Here is a 16,273-nt window from a genome sequence, read left to right as displayed (position 1 = left end):
GACTGTGGAATACGATGATATACTGAATCTATCTGTAATATAATTTTAGTTAACGCATGGCTTAAAGAAGATTCACCTGTAGAATGCTATAATGTATATGTGTATGGTAGAGTGGACAATAGAAAGATATACCATTTATGAGACATATCATGTATAATGTAGTGTGATAGACAGAATGGGTATGTGAAAGAAAGATAGAAAGAATTTATATTTCTATAGAACCTTTCAGAACGTTGTGATTTCAGTCAATGAAACATCTTTGAAGTGCAACATTGTAAAGTAGAAAACACAACAGACAATTTTCACAAAACCAAGTGTAGATAATTTGTGATTAAAAACTGAAAATGTTGGAAACACCTGGCAAATCAGGTAGCATCTGTGAAGAGAAGTAGAACTCTGGATGACCTACTGACTGTTTCCAGCAGTTTCTGTTTTTATTTCTTATAGCATCAGCAATATTTTGCTTTTGACCATATGTGATGTTGGTTGAGGATTAAATATTGGCCAGGACACTGGAGAGAACTCTCTGCTTTCCTTTGAAGTAGAGCCATGAGATCTTTTATATCCACAATGACATTGGCTTAACATATTAGCCGAAAGCTGGCATTTCCGACTCTGCAGCACTCCCTTTATACAGTGTAGCCCACCCTGCATATTGACTTTCTGAGTACAGCCCAACCTCAGTATGGACTCTCTGACAATGCAGTTCTCCCTCAATACGGATTCTCTGACAGTGAGCCCACCCTCAATATGGATTCTCTGACAGTGCAGCCCACCCTTAATATTGATCTTCCAACAGTGTAGCTACCCTCAGAACTGACTCGCTGACAATGTAGTCCACCCTCAATACTGATCTTCTGACAATGCAGCCCACCCTCAGTACTGACTTTCTGACAGTACAGCCCACCCTCAGTATTGATCTTCCGACAATGAGGCCCACCTCAGTACTGGTCTTCTGACAGTGCAGCCCACCCTCAGTACCGACTGTGCAATCCTCCACAATATTGACTCACTGACAGTGCAGCACATCATCATCCTGATCCTCTGACAGTGCAGGTCACCCTCAATATTGATCCATTCTGATAGTGCAGCTCACCCCAAATACAGATCTGCTCTGATAATGTAGCTCACCCTCAGTACTGATCCTTGGACAGTTCAGTGTACCCCCAGTATTGATCCACAGGCAATGCAGCACTTCTCAGTACTGACCCACAGACAGTGCAGAGCTCCCTCAATTCTGGCACACTGACAGTGCAGCACATCCTCAGTACTCACCCTTTAAGAGCACAGTGTTCCCTCAGTACTGATCAGCCGTGGTCAAGATGAATGGCAGAGCAGGCCGAAAGGCCAAATGGCCTACTCCCATAGGAGTAGGCCACTCTAGTTTTTATGACTAGTTTTTATTCTGGTTTTTATGACTAATGTCACATTCCCTCAGTACTGACCTGCTGACAGTGCAGTGCTCCTTCAGTACTCACCTGCTGACAGTGCAGTGCTCCTTCAGTACTCACCTGCTGACAGTGCAGTGCTCCCTCAGTACTCACCTGCTGACAGTGCAGTGCTCCCTCAGTACTCACCTGCTGACAGTGCAGTGCTCCCTCAGTGCTGAACCCCTGACAGTGCAGAGCTCCCTCAGTAGTGACCCACTGATAGTGCAGCGCATCCTCAGCACTGACCCTCTGACAGTGCACACTCCTTTAGTACTGACCTGCTGACAGTGCACACTCCTTTAGTACTGACCTGCTGACAGTGCAGCTCTCCTTCAGTACTGACCTGCTGACAGTGCAACACTCCTTCAGTACTGACCCACTGACAGTGCAGAGCTCCCACAATACTGATCTGCTGACAATGCTGAGCTCCCTTAGTGCTGACCCACTGACAGTGCAACACTCCCTCAGTACTGACCCACTCGCTGACAATGCAGCGCTAACTCAGTCCTGATCCTCTGACAGTGCAGCACTCTCTCAGTGCTGACCCACTGACAGTGCAGCATGCCCTCAGTGCTGAACCCCTGACAGTGCAGTGCTCCCTCAGTAGTAACCCACTGACAGTGCAGCGCACCCTCAGCACTGACCCCCTGATAGTCCAGCGCACCCTCAGCACTGACCTTCTGACAGTGCACGCTCCCTCAGTACTGACCCGCTGACAGTGCAGAACTCCCATGGTACTGACCCATTGACTGTGCAGAGCTCCCTTAGTGATGACTCACTGACAGTGCAACGCTCCTTCAGTACTGACCCACTTGCTGACAGTGCGGCACTCAGTCCTGACCCTCTGACAGTGCAGCACTCTCAGTACTGACTCACTGACAGTGTGGCGCAGCCTCAGTACTGAACCCCTGACAGTGCAGAACTCCCTCAGTAGTGATCCACTGACAGTGCAGAGATCCCTCACTGCTGACCCACTGACAGTGCAGCGCTTCCTCAGCACTGACCTGCTGACAATGCAGCACTCTCTCAGTACTGACCCTCTGACAGTGCAGCACTCTCAGTACCGATTTGCTGACAGTTCAGCACTCCCTCAGTATAGACCCGTGAACAGTGTAGCGCTCCCTCTGTAGTGACCCACTGCCAGTGCAGCATTCCCTCAGTATAGACCCGCTAACAGTGCAGCACTCCCTCTGTAGTGACCTGCTGACAGTGCAGCACTCTCTCAGCATTGACCCACTGACAGTGCAACATTCCCTCAGTACAGACCCGCTCACTGACAGTGCGGCACTAACTCAGTACTGACCCACTGACAGTGCAGCATTCCCTCTGTACTGACCTGCTGACAGTGCAGCACTCCCTCAGTACTGAACCTCCAACAGTGCAGCAATCCCTCAGTACTGACCCTCTGACAGTGCAGAGCTCCCTCAGTACCGACACTCTGACAGTGCAGAGCTCCCTCAGTACCGACACTCTGACAGTGCAGAGCTCCCTCAGTACCGACACTCTGACAGTGCAGAGCTCCCTCAGTACCGACACTCTGACAGTGCAGAGCTCCCTCAGTACCGACACTCTGACAGTGCAGAGCTCCCTCAGTACCGACACTCTGACAGTGCAGAGCTCCCTCAGTACCGACACTCTGACAGTGCAGAGCTCCCTCAGTACCGACACTCTGACAGTGCAGAGCTCCCTCAGTACCGACACTCTGACAGTGCAGAGCTCCCTCAGTACCGACACTCTGACAGTGCAGAGCTCCCTCAGTACCGACACTCTGACAGTGCAGAGCTCCCTCAGTACCGACACTCTGACAGTGCAGAGCTCCCTCAGTACCGACACTCTGACAGTGCAGAGCTCCCTCAGTACCGACACTCTGACAGTGCAGAGCTCCCTCAGTACCGACACTCTGACAGTGCAGAGCTCCCTCAGTACCGACACTCTGACAGTGCAGAGCTCCCTCAGTACCGACACTCTGACAGTGCAGAGCTCCCTCAGTACCGACACTCTGACAGTGCAGAGCTCCCTCAGTACCGACACTCTGACAGTGCAGAGCTCCCTCAGTACCGACACTCTGACAGTGCAGAGCTCCCTCAGTACCGACACTCTGACAGTGCAGAGCTCCCTCAGTACCGACACTCTGACAGTGCAGAGCTCCCTCAGTACCGACACTCTGACAGTGCAGAGCTCCCTCAGTACCGACACTCTGACAGTGCAGAGCTCCCTCAGTACCGACACTCTGACAGTGCAGAGCTCCCTCAGTACCGACACTCTGACAGTGCAGAGCTCCCTCAGTACCGACACTCTGACAGTGCAGAGCTCCCTCAGTACCGACACTCTGACAGTGCAGAGCTCCCTCAGTACCGACACTCTGACAGTGCAGAGCTCCCTCAGTACCGACACTCTGACAGTGCAGAGCTCCCTCAGTACCGACACTCTGACAGTGCAGAGCTCCCTCAGTACCGACACTCTGACAGTGCAGAGCTCCCTCAGTACCGACACTCTGACAGTGCAGAGCTCCCTCAGTACCGACACTCTGACAGTGCAGAGCTCCCTCAGTACCGACACTCTGACAGTGCAGAGCTCCCTCAGTACCGACACTCTGACAGTGCAGAGCTCCCTCAGTACCGACACTCTGACAGTGCAGAGCTCCCTCAGTACCGACACTCTGACAGTGCAGAGCTCCCTCAGTACCGACACTCTGACAGTGCAGAGCTCCCTCAGTACCGACACTCTGACAGTGCAGAGCTCCCTCAGTACCGACACTCTGACAGTGCAGAGCTCCCTCAGTACCGACACTCTGACAGTGCAGAGCTCCCTCAGTACCGACACTCTGACAGTGCAGAGCTCCCTCAGTACCGACACTCTGACAGTGCAGAGCTCCCTCAGTACCGACACTCTGACAGTGCAGAGCTCCCTCAGTACCGACACTCTGACAGTGCAGAGCTCCCTCAGTACCGACACTCTGACAGTGCAGAGCTCCCTCAGTACCGACACTCTGACAGTGCAGAGCTCCCTCAGTACCGACACTCTGACAGTGCAGAGCTCCCTCAGTACCGACACTCTGACAGTGCAGAGCTCCCTCAGTACCGACACTCTGACAGTGCAGAGCTCCCTCAGTACCGACACTCTGACAGTGCAGAGCTCCCTCAGTACCGACACTCTGACAGTGCAGAGCTCCCTCAGTACCGACACTCTGACAGTGCAGAGCTCCCTCAGTACCGACACTCTGACAGTGCAGCGCTCCCTCAGTACCGACCTTCTGACAGTGCAGCGCTCCCTCAGTACCGACCTTCTGACAGTGCAGCACTCCCTCAGTACCGACCCTCTGACAGTGCAGAGCTCCCTCAGTACTGTACCTCTGACTATGTTGCGCTCCCTCAGTACTGACGCGCAGACAGTGCGGATCTCCCTCAGTACTGCATTGGAGTTTCAGCCTGGATATTGGACTGAAATGGCGTGGATCTTGAAGAAATGACTTTCTAATTTACCGGTAGAATGTAACCCACTGAAGCACCGCTGAGAGCTTCCAGCCTCTGATGATTATATATAAAGTAACTGTGTGCCATGCTAATAGTGGAGTGCAATCTAACAGGGGATGTGTGTGAGATACAGAGTGAGGTGTGATATGAGATTAATCTGTGCAAGATATATCTTCACTGGTATCCATCTCTTTCTGCTATTCACCGCCTTTGCCAATTGGCAGGCGGCGGGGGGACCGGGATCCCGTTGGCGGGCAGGTGTGCGCTACCCCCCGGGCTGAGCCACTGACGGTGCCGGCTTCCCCTCAGCTGACGGGCGGCCAGCCCGGCTCTGGCTTCCTCCGCCCAGTTCGGTTCCAGGCTGCGACGCTGATTTTGATGTTTTTAAAAGCTGGTTCTCATTTGCTGCTTTGGCATCATCAGCCTTTCATATTATGGGCTATTTCAGTTCCTCCCCTCTTTAATTCCTTTAAAGCTGTGAAACATTAAGCACTTTGTGTTAGTCTCCGCCGCCCGTTTCATTTCATTATTTAGCTGCTGCCAGTCCCGCTCTCATTGGTTCCGCGGCGCTGGGAGGTCGTTTCTCCTCCTGAGGAACGGGACAGAGGTAACCGGATCGGCGACCACTATCTCCCCGCTCACAACAGCTCGGTGGGCTGCAGGAAGAGTGAAGACAGAGCGGCTCCCATTCTCAGCTCGGACTGCAGTAAGTTGCTTCATTCTGACAGTCTCTCCCGTTAGGATGTCCACACTCTCGGTTCTCCTCAGTACCTGCCCTCTCTCCCTGTCCCCTCACCCCCGCCCCCCAATTCTCTACTAATATCTCCAGTCTCTCTTACCTGTCCTTGTTCCCTCCTCTAGGTTATTCTCTCGAACTTATTCTCTGCTTTCAATCCCTTTGCCATTGACTCTCCTCTCTGCATCTGCTCTTTGTTTTAATCTCTGCTCTCCCTCTCGGTACGTGAACCTTCCATCATTCCCAGTTATTCTGTCCTGTTCTCTCTCTCTCTCACACACACTCAATATGCCCTCTCACTATCTGCCCCTCCAACCTGCTTTCTCTCCTAACTCGCTTACACAATCTGCTCTCTCACTGCCTCCACTCTGCCCTTTCCTATCGCGTCGTGTGCGGCCCTTTTTTGTCATTAGCTCGCTGTCTCCCCCCGCCCACCCCCCCCCCCCCCTTCTCTCCGCAGTCAGTGTGAGTGCAGGAATGTGAAGCCACTGAAAGTAAGAACCCCTCCGGGCGGCAGGTGCGGATCCCGACGGCCGAGCGGTCACCTACACACCCGGGACTCCCCAAGGAGGACTGGAGCTACCCCTCAGTGAGGGTCCAGGACTGGAGCTACCCCTCAGTGAGGGTCCAGGACTGGAGCTACCCCTCAGTGAGGGTCCAGGACTGGAGCTACCCCTCAGTGAGGGTCCAGGACTGGAGCTACCCCTCAGTGAGGGTCCAGGACTGGAGCTACCCCTCAGTGAGGGTCCAGGACCGGAGCTACCCCTCAGTGAGGGTCCAGGACCGGAGCTACCCCTCAGTGAGGGTCCAGGACCGGAGCTACCCCTCAGTGAGGGTCCAGGACCGGAGCTACCCCTCAGTGAGGGTCCAGGACCGGAGCTACCCCTCAGTGAGGGTCCAGGACCGGAGCTACCCCTCAGTGAGGGTCCAGGACCGGAGCTACCCCTCAGTGAGGGTCCAGGACCGGAGCTACCCCTCAGTGAAGGTCCCGGGCCGGAGTTACCCCTCAGTGAAGGTCCCGGGCCGGAGTTACCCCTCAGTGAAGGTCCCGGGCCGGAGTTACCCCTCAGTGAAGGTCCCGGGCCGGAGTTACCCCTCAGTGAAGGTCCCGGGCCGGAGTTACCCCTCAGTGAAGGTCCCGGGCCGGAGTTACCCCTCAGTGAAGGTCCCGGGCCGGAGTTACCCCTCAGTGAAGGTCCCGGGCCGGAGTTACCCCTCAGTGAAGGTCCCGGGCCGGAGTTACCCCTCAGTGAAGGTCCCGGGCCGGAGTTACCCCTCAGTGAAGGTCCCGGGCCGGAGTTACCCTTCACTCTGAGAGACAGTGGTGGTTTAACCGCCTTAGTAAATTGATCACGGGCCGGTCGCACCTATTTTCTTGCTAACTATTTTTAATATTTTATCTTCATTTCCGAAAGCCCTCGTTTCATGTGAGGTTTGACCTTGGCTGCAGATTTAGCCGCTCTCACGCTAATCTTGTGAAATATTAACAACAAATTCCAGATCCCCCCTTTTCGCTTTGCTCTCGGTATGGATGAAGCGTTCAGTGTAGCCAATGTTTGCATGGTGTTTAAGCCGCTATTCTAAAGGGAGTCAGTGATTATATCCAGACTGTGTTTCCTGGGTGGGAAATGCTTCACGCAGACTCTGTGTTCCGACCCCTTCCTCACTCCTGTAATCCTACAATTTCTACTGTTATCGAGTTTTCAACCACTCGCCATACATTTAAAATACATAACCATCTGTTTAAAGATGATGACTAAATGTTCAAAATATTGTAAGGCAAAAGATTGAAGTAAGAATTGGAATTATAATCAGTGAAATTAATGAATTTTTCATACCCAGCCAAGCCAGGTCATCAGTTAGCCAGCGGCACAATTCTGAAATGCTGGCCTGTACTGCTTTCACTGTAACTGTTCTGCATTTACTACACCTCACCCATAACTTGTTCACCTCTTCTGGGGTTACCATTGACCAGCAACTGAACTGGACTAACCATATAAATATCGCGGCTAGAAGAGCAGATCAGAAACTGGGAATTCTGAGGCCAATTCTCACCACCTGACTCATACAAAGCTGTGCACCATTGAGGTGACACAAGTCCGCTTGCCTGGATGAATACAGTGCCAACAGTTATGAAACACTTAGGAAGCAGTCCATTTGATTAACAGGTGCCCCATTCATCACCTTAAATGTTCACTCCATCCATCACCTGATGCATAGTGACAACAATATGTACCACATACAAAATGCTAAGCAGCAAATTGCCAAGGCTGTTTCAGTAGCATCTTCTAAATCTATTGAGTGGGATTTTCTGGCCTCGCTCGCCCCAAAACTGGAAAATCCTGCCTGAGCTCAATGGACCATTCCATGGTCGGCACCCCAACCCCGCACCCCCCCAACCCGCTACGATTTCCATGGTGGGCAGGATGGGAAACTACTCCCCACAATCACTATCATCTTGAAGGACAATGACAGCAGATGCATAGAAACAGAATCACCTGCACATTTCTTCAAGTTATTCACCAATCTGGCTTGGAACTGCATTGCTGTTCCTTCACTGTCACTGAGTGAAAATCCCACAACTTCCTTCCTATTAGCAGTACGGATGTACCTCCAGTACACCGGCTGCAGTGGTTCACCACAATGTTCTCAAGGCCACTTAGGACAACAAATTCTAATCTTGCTATAACTCATGTTGAATTGGATGAATATGAAGCTGCCTGCAGTGCGCCTGCCCCACGCTGCCTGCAGTGCGCCTGCCCCACGCTGCCTGCAGTGCGCCTGCCCCACGCTGCCTGCAGTGCGCCTGCCCCACGCTGCCTGCAGTGCGCCTGCCCCACGCTGCCTGCAGTGCGCCTGCCCCACGCTGCCTGCAGTGCGCCTGCCCCACGCTGCCTGCAGTGCGCCTGCCCCACGCTGCCTGCAGTGCGCCTGCCCCACGCTGCCTGCAGTGCGCCTGCCCCACGCTGCCTGCAGTGCGCCTGCCCCACGCTGCCTGCAGTGCGCCTGCCCCACGCTGCCTGCAGTGCGCCTGCCCCACGCTGCCTGCAGTGCGCCTGCCCCACACTGCCTCTAGCACACCAGTCTCGCAACGCTTACAGTGCACCAGTATCACACTGCCTACCATCTACCTGTCCCAAATGGCCTACAATACACTAGTCCCACATTACAGACAGTGCACCAGTCTCCTGTCTTACATTGCCTACAGTACACCTGTCCTGCACTGCCTACAGGTTCACCGATCCTACAGGTGTTCCTGTCTTACACAGCCTGCAGCGCAGCTGCCCTACACGGCCTGCAGCGCAGCTGCCCTACGCGGCCTGCAGCGCAGCTGCCCTACGCGGCCTGCAGCGCAGCTGCCCTACGTGGCCTGCAGCGCACTTGTCTGACACAGCCTGAAATGCACCTTCCCTACACTGCCTAAAGTGTACCTGTCCTAGATGGCCTGCAAGTGCACCTGTCCTTCACTGCCTACTGTGTACCTGTTCTAGACCATCTGCAGCTGCACTTGTCCTAACTGTCTACTCTGATCCTGTCCTGCAGGTGCACCTGCACAACAGTGCTTAAAATGTGCCTATCTACATGGCTTACAGTGCACCTGTCCTACACAGCTTGCAGTGCACCTGTCCATCACGTTATTGCACTTGTCCTACACCGTCTGCAGTGCGCCTGTCTGGTATGGCCTGCAGTGCGCCTGTCCGGTATGGCCTGCAGTGCGCCTGTCCGGTATGGCCTGCAGTGCGCCTGTCCGGTATGGCCTGCAGTGCGCCTGTCCACAGTCTGCAGTGCACCTGGTCTTGCTGCAACTGTACAGGGCACTGGTGAGGCTGCAGCTGGAGTACTATGTGCAGTTTTGGTCGCCGCACTTGCGCAAGGTTATTTTGTCCTTGGAGGGAGTGCAGAGGAGGTTCACTAGGCTGATACCGGAGTTGAGGGGGTTGAGCTATGAGGAGAGGCTGAATAGACTGGGCTTGTACTCGTTACAGTTTAGAGGGATGAGGGGGGATCTCATTGAGACGTATAAGATTATGAAAGGGATGGATAGGGTAGAGATGGAGAGGTTCTTCCCACTCAGAAAGGACAGCAGGACTAGAGGGCACAGCCTCAAGATAAGGAGGGGGGGCAGTTTAGAACAGAGCTGAGGAGGAACTTCTTTACTCAAAGGGTGGTGAATCTCTGCCTGTTGAAGTGGTGGAGGCTACCTCACTAAATATATTTAAAACGCGGGTAGATAGGTTTTTGGTAGGCAAGGGGATTAAGGGTTATGGGGAGAAAGCAGGAAAGTGGAACTGAGCCGCTTCAGATCAGCCATGATCTTATTGAATGGCAGGGCAGGCTCGAAGGGCTAGATGGCCTACTCCTGCTCCTATTTCTCATGTTCTTATGTACCTGTCCACAGTCTGTCTACAGGTGCATCTGTCCTGCACAGCCTGCAATGCACCTGTCCCATACTGCCTACAAGTGCACCTATCCTGCATAGTCTTCAGTGCACTTGTCCTTTATGGCCTGCAGTGAACCTGTTCTACACCACCGGCAGTGCACCTGTCCTGCAGTGTTGATAGTACACCTGTCCCATATTGCCTACAAGTGGACCTATCCTGCACATTTTGCAATGTATCAGTCCTTCATGGCCTTCAGTGAACCTGTCCTACACCACCAACAGTGCACCTGTCCTGCACGGCATGTAATGCAGCTATCCTTTGTGGTCTGCAGGTGTACCTATTCTCTACCATCTTTTATTTATCTGTTTTTGACTGTCCAGCACTACATAAAGCTATCCTACATTATCTCGAGCCCACATTTCTTATACCTGCCTGCAGATTATCGCATACGACTTGCCTGTGCTACATCCCTCCCACAGTTCAAATGTGCTATACCACACCGACAGTTGTGCTGTGCTATACCCCACCAACAATTCACCTTTCCCTCACACCACCACAGCTCAGCTGTCCTACACACCACCCACAGCTCATCAATGCAATAAAGTAACAAACATATTGCTCAAATATCAGTGAAGTGACAGAAAAGAAAACAAATCATTTGTAAGTAAATAAACTTTTTAAGGATGATCCAAAGTATTTCATAGTCAGTGAACAACTTTTGAAATGTAGACGCTGTTGCAAAGTAGGAAAGGAAAGAATCCAATTTGTGCATAGCAGATCCCACAAACAATGTGTGATAATGACCAGACAATTCGTTTTAACGATGTTTGTTGAGGATTTAATACTGGCACTGGACACTGGGGAGAAAAGAGTTTTGTGGAACTTTTTGTCCATTTGGGAGAGCCGATAGGGCTTCTATTTAATATCTCATCTGAAAGACAGCAGGGATGATTTTCCCAAAAAAAAGCTAAGTGCTGAAATCGCTGGAAAAATAGTGTAAATCATGACTGTTGTTTTGAGTGGGTGTTCAGTGCAAAGATGGGGTGAAGCCAACCGGGGAATGGCCTGGGGGCGATCAGTCGGAGTGGGGGGTCCTGCTGTCACTCTGCAGTCAGGATTGGAGGGAGGCCAGCGATTGGGGCAGGCTGAGGGGGGTGCGGTCTGCCAGGGGGAGCCTGCCTCTCGTGGGGGATCTGCTGTGGTGGGGGCTGTCTGCCTCCCGGGGGCAGGGTATCTGCTTCCTCTGGGAAGGTGGGTCTGCCTCCTTGGGAGGAGCCTAACGGAGTGGTGGTCTGCTGGAGTGGGGGGAGTGGAGTGAGATTGTCACTGCTGGGGGTGGCTGGAGATTGGACCTCCCACCCTCTGTGCAATGCAGAGACCACAATCATGAGTATCATTAAAAGCTTGGGGGGGTGCGGGGCCTATTCACAGTTCTGGAACTCTGCACACGCGCAATGGCTCCAATCTGTCAAGCTCCCCGTTTTCTGGCCAGCTAGATCACTAGCCAGCCTGGGACCCCCACAGTGCTGCTGCTCCAGCTCTCCTCATGACCCAATTATGGACCCCATGGCCATTCCCTGGGCCAGCCCTGACCCTCCTCCCGTCCCGGAGCACCCTAATCTCTAGCTGCCCCCAGCAGTGACAATCTCCTCCCACTACCCCGCTCTGGCAGACCATTATCCCCACTCTGTTAGTCCTCCCCCCCCACCTCAAGAGGAAGACCCCCCACAGGAAGCAGATGCATCCCCACCTCTCTGGGAGGCAGACAGCCCTCACCTCAGCAGACACCCCCCGTGGGAGGCAGGCCTCCCTGGCAGACCCCCTCTCCCCAGGCCACCCTCCAGCCGATCCAATCCTGTTTTCAGAGTGGCAGTGGGACCCCCCACCCCTACTGATTGCCCCCAGGCCATGCCCCAGCTGGCCCCATCCCTAGACCCCACTATCTTGGCACTGCCCTCTAGACCCTGTCCCTTTGGCACTGCCCCATGCCCACTAGGCAGTGCCCATGCCCAGGGGGCACCACCCCCACTGCCTGACCTCCTAGGGGGCCCCGATTGTCCCTTTCACTCCAGCAGAGTCCCCTGCTAGTTCCCTGAAAGTGGCGAGCTATTCTAAACCCGGCTGGAGTGAAATTGTACTGACAGGATGGGAAATGCTATCGGGCCAGGGGAATTCAGTCCCAGGCCTGATAATTATATTCAAATCACATTAAAAACAGATTAAAATAACTTACCTGGTGCTCCCACCATTTTCCTGCATGGTCCCGACTGCGCCAGATTTCCTTAGCTAGGAGATGCTCATACATTGGGAACATATGCGTGAATCCCCAAAATGGCGCACAAGCGAATTTTCCAGCCTGACCCACAAAAAATTAGCGGGTCAAATGGGAGAATCGCTCCCTGCATTTCCAACAGTGCAGCACATCTTCGGTACACTGTAGTACTGATTCTCTGACAGTGCAGTGCTCCCTCAGTACTGACCATCTGATAGTACAGCCTTCCCTCAGTGCTGTCCTTCCAACAATGCAGCATTCCCTCAGTATTGACTGTCTGACAGTGCAGCACTCCCTTAGTGCTGACTCTCTGGCAGTACAGCACCCCCTCAGACACTGGCAGAGAAACATTACCTCATTGTCCGTTGACAATAGGGTACTTCATGAGCACCTGTTAAGGATAACATAATGGCGTAGAAAAAAAAATACAGCAATCTGCAGGACAAAAGTAGAATCCATATGGATAAAGATACAAGATAGTAAAAGATCAGTCACATGAATATGTGCAGTCTACAGACCATCTAACAGTGGAAGGGACATACAGGAAGACGTATGCAAACAAATTTGGGAACTGAACAAAAACAAATAATAATCTTGGAGACTCTGATATTACTTGAACAGAAGAGATAGTTAAAAAGTGTAAGGGAATGTAATCCTTATAGTATGGACATGATTCCTTTCTAATGAAAAACCCAACAAGGGAAGATTTACTATTGGATCTATTAATGGGAAATGAACAGGAACAAGAAGAGTCAAAGTAGGGGTACATTTAGGTAATAGTGACCATAATATAATATGTTTTAAGATGATGAAAAAAATGACGTAAGTATGATGAAACAAGGTTAAAAAATTGGAAAAGGCTGATTTTGAGGGGCTGAGAATTAAACTTGGAAAACAAAATAAGTAAAAATATTGGCAAACAAAGATACAGAATGACAACGTGTTAGGGTCCTGGACCAGGATCCCAAATTACATTAGACTAAACCCCAGCAGTTTTTCTACTTTAGCATAAATATGAGGATAGGATGCTTCACTCTAAGAATAAGTCTGCTGACAAATTAGGGGGATCTTTTATAGTAAAACAAACTTTATTTAATAACACAGTTTAACCATAAGTCTAACAAATGAAGTAGCTTAACTATTACCCTTTTGAACAATATTTAAACATGTAAAGAAACAACACTCTAATTTCTAATTTATTACTGTTTCAGTTCCACATATACAACAATCTTCTTGCAGACTCAAAAACTACTTTAAATACAGTTAGCAACCATAAACACACTTGCTTTAAGCGGTGTATGTCAGTTCTGAAGTTTCCAGAAAGATTTTATGGAGAGAGCTGTTTGCAGACTTCTGTCTCTAGACAAACCCCAACCAGAACACAAAAAACTATTTTTTTCCTCTGCTCTATACCTAACTCCTCCCATTATTACCTAAACCCACCTTCCATTCCTTTAATCAAAAACCCCAGGGAACCTTTTATTTTTGTAAACAAAAGTCTATTAGCTCTCCCCTAAGTAAATGCTACATGGCTAAAATGAACAATTATCCTGCCTTTGCAGCAGCTGAGCTGTATTCCTACCAGACATATGGTTTGCCTGTAGTAAAAAACAAAGCTTTAAAACAGTCTCCTTAAACATAAAAATATAAAAATGTAGAAATTGCATACTGTCATCACAAATGGAAAACATTTAAATGCTGTTCGACATATATAAATATGTTCTATTGATATGAAAGAACAAATGAAACAAGAATGAGACTGCATGGCTGAAAAAAGGCATAAGGGAACAATTATGGATTTGGAAAAGGTATAAATTAAGAATGTGGACTGTAGAGGAGTGCATAATTGGAGAGAAAACAAAGAGGTTAGGACAGAAGCCAAAAAGATTAGGAAACCAAAGAGGAACCATGGAAGTAAATTATGAAGGAACAGAAAACAAAATAGAAAAATATTTTACGGACAGAGTAATAATAAAAGGAATAGTTGAGATAAGAGTAGGGCCGTTAAGGGATAGATGGAATAATACCTGACAAGTAGTGATTGAGAGATAGCATAAAATGAATGATTATTTTGCCTTGGTATTTATCAGGGAGGTAGAAAAAACGCATGACATTGAATGGTAAATTGAGCAATAAGATCAGTACATTTAAAATAAAAGACGAATATTAAAATAACTTAAACAAACTCAGAGGATAAAACTCCTGACCCAGATGGATTGCATCCATGCATTTTAAAATAATGTAGAAAAGAAATAACAGAAGCATATATACATATATATATACTTGATAATTCATTAGAAAAAATAATATCAGAGGACAGGTACACTGCAGATTACTTCCATATTTAAGAAGAGGGACAAATCATGTCCAGGGAATTATAATCCAGTCAGTTTAACATTAGCAGTAAGAAAGATAATGGAATCCGTACCAAAGAATAGTAGAAATGAAAAATATGTTAGTGACTATTTGGCATGCATTTTAAAAGGGAAAAGCTTGCCTGATCAACTTCATTGGATTTTTGAGGGGGTAAGTGAGTGAGTATACAGTGATAATAAAGTTGATATACTTTATTTGGATCTAATAGACATATTTAAACATATGCAATATTTTGACAATGGATACAGAGAGAAATTTTCACCTTGTGGGAAGACCAGAAGTATAAAATGGTCACCAAGAAACCCAATAAAGAATTCAGAAGGAACTTATTTATGCAAAGAGTAGTGAGAATATGGAACTTGCTACCACAGGGAGTGATTGAGGTGAATAGTATAGATTCATTTGTGGGAAAGCTAGATAAGCACATGAGAGAGAACAGAATAGAGGGTGAAATATAGAAACATAGGAACTCGGAGCAGCAGTAGGCCATTCTGCCCTTTGAGCCTGCTCCACCATCCAATATAACCGGGGCTGATCCTCTACCTCATCACCATACTCTTATGTTCTCCCCATGTCTCTTGATGCCTTTAGAGTCTCAACATATATTTCCTTCTTAAGTACAGTCAGTAACTTATCCGCTACAATCTTCTGTGGTAGAGAATTCTGCAGGTTCACCACCCTCTAAGTGAGGACGTTTCTGCCCTTTTCAGTCTGAAATGGCCTATCCCATATCCTGAAATAGTGACCCTTTGTTCTAAAACCCTAGTCAGGGGAAACAACATCCCTGCATCCAGTCTTTCCAGCCCTGTCAGAAGTTTCAATTGGATCCCATCGCATTCTTCGAATTTCCAGTAAATACAGTCCCAGCTGATCCAACATCTCTCATACAATAATCCTGCTTCCATAGAAATCAATCTGGTGAACCTTCACTACAATCGCTCAATGGCAAGTACATCCTTTCTTAGAAAGGGAGACAAAACTTCACACAACACCAAGGTGTGGTCTCACCAAAGCCGGTTGGTACGTGACCTCAGACTTTTGTATCTTTTTCCCAAAGGAGGAAGGTGGAAGAAATTATGTCCATGATTCATGAGGTTCTTGATTATGCTGGCTGTTTTTCTGAGGCAGTGGCAAGTGTAGACAGTGCCAAATCTGTAAGAGATTGCAATAGTGCATTGCTACAGAGTTTAATAGGGTTACAATTGAGTTTTAAAAACAGTAAAATATAGAATTAGAGGTATTCTGGGGACAGCTCTTAGGAAGACGCCACGCTTCGGGGCCATCTTGGACATGTAGTTTTATCCATTTATACTGCATCTGCCTTGTATTCCCAATAGCTTAACTTGTCTAAATCACCTTGAAGCCTTTTAACATCCTCCTCACCACTCTCATTCCCATCAAGTTTCATGTTGTCAGCAAACTTGGAAATATTACATTTGGGTTCCCTCATCGAAACCATTGATGTATATTGTGAATAGTGGGCCCAAACACTGATCCCTTCGGGACTCCATTAGTCATTGTCTGCTACTTTGAAAAAGACTAATTTATCCCTACTCTCTGTTTCCTGTCTGCTAACCAAGTCTTAATCCATGTCAATATGTCAC

General features: G+C 49.4%; 1 protein-coding gene across 1 annotated transcript in view; it reads left to right on the top strand.

Annotated features, from left to right (window-relative positions):
- Positions 1–5,382: 5,382 nt before the first annotated feature.
- Positions 5,383–16,273, top strand: part of LOC145354966 (netrin-3-like) — a 229,564-nt gene continuing 218,673 nt past the window's right edge. The window contains exon 1 of the mRNA XM_080206665.1: positions 5,383–5,609. The gene's annotated coding sequence lies outside the window, so the exon portion shown is untranslated. The remainder of the gene's footprint in view (positions 5,610–16,273) is intronic.

The sequence above is a fragment of the Carcharhinus amblyrhynchos genome, chromosome 18, assembly GCF_965287045.1.
Source record: "Carcharhinus amblyrhynchos chromosome 18, sCarAmb.v2.hapA, whole genome shotgun sequence".
Taxonomy (NCBI): Eukaryota; Metazoa; Chordata; class Chondrichthyes; order Carcharhiniformes; family Carcharhinidae; genus Carcharhinus; species Carcharhinus amblyrhynchos.
This window is presented reverse-complemented; position numbering and strand designations above follow the sequence as displayed.